Below are 3,864 nucleotides of genomic sequence, written 5' to 3'. Positions count from 1 at the left end.
GATTTTCAAAGGCTTGTTGGAATCCTCTTCTTCCACACTGTCTTCATTTTCTACTTAAAGCTTGTAATTTTGTGGTTACGTAGGATCTGTAAACTGTCTGAATGTGAAACAACTCGAACAATAGATAGTAGGTTCTGTTCATCTTTTCTTTACTGGTAATGTTGCCTTTACAGGTAGAGTCACGCAAAAATAGAAGTTGTTATGTGGTTCGTAGGCACCCACCATATTATAGGCACAAGGGAGGTCATAGATCGTTTTGTTTTTATTCTTCAGCCATTGTCCTACTATAATTGCACAACATTTGCAATATATACGCGAAGACCATGACTTATCCCGTTCTCCAACTTTCGTACCAAAATAATGCTGATATGCAATCTTCACAACAGGCGTCAGATTATGTCTTTGTGACGAAAATGTTATTTCATCACAAATGTAAGAAACATTATTAACTGACTTTCCATGTTTTCGTCCACTTTATTTAACAAATTCCATACTTCAAAAGCACGCGAAAACCAGAAAGTCTTCACTAATTGAAACACAAACGATATGAAACACACGATCTCAGTGACAGTAACAATGTTCATTACCTACGGACAGCTGGAAAACGTTTGGCATGTGTGACAACTCCAAAAATGTAATTACAACCAAATAAAAAATAGATCGGAAAAAAATGAAATGTCATTGTATCTCCAAAGCAATAGCTTTTTTTACTTTAGTTTTTGAATTCAGCACGTGAAAATACATAGAAATGATTTATTTACGAGTCCGAATCGTTTTCGTTGATGGGCAGTTGAATCCAAGCATTTCTCTCCAACTCTTATACATTGCGGCACTTAGGACACAGATACTATTATCATACCACAGTTTTCTGTGTACTTGATTAAGCATTACAGATGTTTGTGCCCTCTTTCGTGTTTCGTGATAAACAGAGAAATTGCTGAAAGATAACCCTACAGGGTGACCTGTAAAAACGTGTTGGGCACGGTTGGCTTCTCCAGGAAACATCAGTCCGGACTCATTATCTGTGGGAATTGGTGTGTTGTCTTCTCGCTGGAAACCAAAGAAATTATTTTATGACACTGTTCTCGAAAGACAAAGGCTGCGGAAGCTATGAGTGTCGAAATAGCCATTAGTTCCAGCAGAAAATCAGAAGAAGTCAAGGTTAGTAAGGTTACTTTTCTTTTTGGCATTGCAATAAATCCGTCGCAGAGAGCACCAATTATCCAGTTTGGAACCAACTGCAACATTTTCCACGTGTTCTAGTTCACAAATATATTTCTGTTAGTTCTTAAGCTCAGCGACATATTAAAGATCGAAGAAACTTTGCCTGAGGTGTCATTTAATGTTTCACTGGAAAATGTTTACTTTTAGATCACTTCATCATTGCAAGGTTTTATTCTGGCATTTTAAGATGGCTTCTCCCATCTACCTACCTGCGCTCGTTGTACACCATATTTCTCTCCTTCATAGATATGACAAACTATCGAAATATTTGGTATGTGATAGCACCACTGTTTGCAGTATTGTAATTTGTATAATTTTTATAGGAGACTCCTGCAATGGGCGTATCAATTTTGCTTTAGTTATGTGTGTTTATCGTTATCGGTTTTGAAGTTAAAATTCTACGATGTTGTTTCATTTAAAATGCCAAGAACAACAAAAAGGTGGAGTGTGTATCACAAAATTCTGTCGCAGGTGCAAATATTATTTTGACGGCCATTCGCTTCAGTGTTCCATAAATTATGTTGTTTACTGATGTGGAATGGAAGGCCGGCCGCTGTGGCCTAGCGGTTCTAGGCGCTTCAGTCCGGAACCGCGCTGCTGCTACGGTCGCAGGTTCGAATCCTGCCTCGAGCATGGATGTGTGTGATGTCCTTAGGTTAGTTAGGTTTAAGTAGTTCTAAGTCTAGGGGACTGATGACCTCAGATGTTACGTCACATAGTGCTCAGAGCCATTTGAACCATTTGGAATGGAAGGTGAACCATTCTGAGTGCGTAGTCACAAGTCCAATCTCTTGCAAGCCTCATTTGTTAACAGTTATGACAGGAAAAACATGTCCGCCCATGGTAGCTCAGTGGTCAGCGCGACGGAATGTCACACCCAACGGCCCGGGATCGATTCAAGGCTGAGTCGGAAATTTGCTCCGCTCAGGGACTAGGTGTTGTGTTGTCCTTATCATCATGATTTCATCCCCATCGACACGCAAGTCACCGGAGTGGTGTCAACTCGAAAGGCTTGCACCAGGAGAACGGTCTACCCGACGGGAGGCCCTAGCCACAGGGCATTATTTTACGGAAAAAAACATTAGCTACGAATGACTCAACATGTGCATCAGGAAGGAGACAGAAAATGCACCCAGATGGTCGGTTGGTTTGGGGATGGGAACCAAACAGCGACGTCATCGGTCCCATCAGATTAGGAAAGGTGGGGAAGGAAGTCGTCCGTGCCATTGCATAGGAACCGTCTCGGTATTTGCCTGAAGCGATTTAGGGAACAGTGCTAACAGACAAGCAACGCTGCGTGAAATCAATATGGGACATGATGAACGTATACTTAGAACAGTGTTGCAAAATATGGCGTTATTGGGCTATGGCAGCAGACGGCCGACCCGAGTGCCTTTTGCTAACAGCACGACATCGCCTGCAGTGCCTGCCCTAGGCTTGTGACCATATCACTTGGATCCTAGACGACTGGAAAACTATGGCCTCGTCGGATGAGTCCCGATTTAAGCTGGTAAGAGCCGATGGTAGGGTTCGTGCCATGGATCCGAGGTGTCAACAAGGCGCTGTGCAAGCTGGTGGTGGCTCTATATTTGTGTGGGCTGTATTTACATGGAATGGACTGATTCCTCTGGTCCAACTGAACCTGTCATTGACTGGAAATGGTTATGTTCGGCTACTAGTAGACCACTTGCAGCCGTTCATGGACTTCATGTTCCCAAATAACGACAGAATTTTTATGCTAGAGGTTGAAAATACCGCTTCAGTTGCAAATTTCCTCTATTATGAAGACCGGTTTCGGGCCCTCATAGCTGTCCTCAGGTGTTGCAACTGTGCTGAGGCCCCCGAGCGCCGCGGTGGACGTGTACTAGGCGCGCTGTGCTACCTATAGGTAGTGTAGCTAGTACAATGCTCCGCTGCGGATGTTCGTCCAACAGTACTGTTTGCAATTTTTATGGATGACAATGGCCATGATATCGGATTACAACTGTTCGCGACTGGTTTGAAGAACGTTCTGGCCAGTTCGAGCGAATTATTTCGCTACCCATATCGCCAGACACGAATCACATCCAACATTTATGGGACATAATAGCACTCCGTCTTCAGGCCACAAGTGGCCCATTGGGACCATCCGACCACCGTGTCATCCTCAGCTGAGGAGGCGGATAGGAGGGGCGCGTGGTCAGCACACCGCTCTCCCGGTCGTTATGATGGTATTCTTGACCGATGCCGCTACTATTCTGTCGAGTAGCTCCGCAGTTGGCGTCACGAGGCTGAGTGCACCCCGAAAAATGGCAACAGCGCATGGCGGCCCGGATGGTCACCCATCCACGTGCCGGCCACGCCCGACAGCGCTTAAATTCGGTGATCTGACGGGAACCGGTGTATCCACTGCGGCAAGGCTGTTGCCCAAGGGACATAACAGAGAGGTTAGTTTCGTGCACAGAATCCGGTACTGGCAACACTTTTGTAATTATGGACGGTGGTAGAGGCAGCATCGTCAATATTTCTGCAGGGAATTTCGAACGACTTGTTGAGTCCACGCCACATCGAGCTGAAGCACTACGCCGGGCAGAAGGATGTCCGACAGGATATTAGGAGCTATCCCATGACTTTCGCCACCTCAGTGTGGAGTGGCTCGTA

At 44.9% G+C, this 3,864-nt stretch overlaps 1 pseudogene; it reads right to left on the bottom strand.

The window, feature by feature from the left end:
• Positions 1-3,513: 3,513 nt before the first annotated feature.
• LOC124608488 lies at positions 3,514-3,631 on the bottom strand (annotated as a pseudogene).
• Positions 3,632-3,864: the final 233 nt, after the last annotated feature.

The sequence above is a fragment of the Schistocerca americana genome, chromosome 3 (assembly GCF_021461395.2).
Source record: "Schistocerca americana isolate TAMUIC-IGC-003095 chromosome 3, iqSchAmer2.1, whole genome shotgun sequence".
Classification (NCBI taxonomy): Eukaryota; Metazoa; Arthropoda; class Insecta; order Orthoptera; family Acrididae; genus Schistocerca; species Schistocerca americana.
This window is presented reverse-complemented; position numbering and strand designations above follow the sequence as displayed.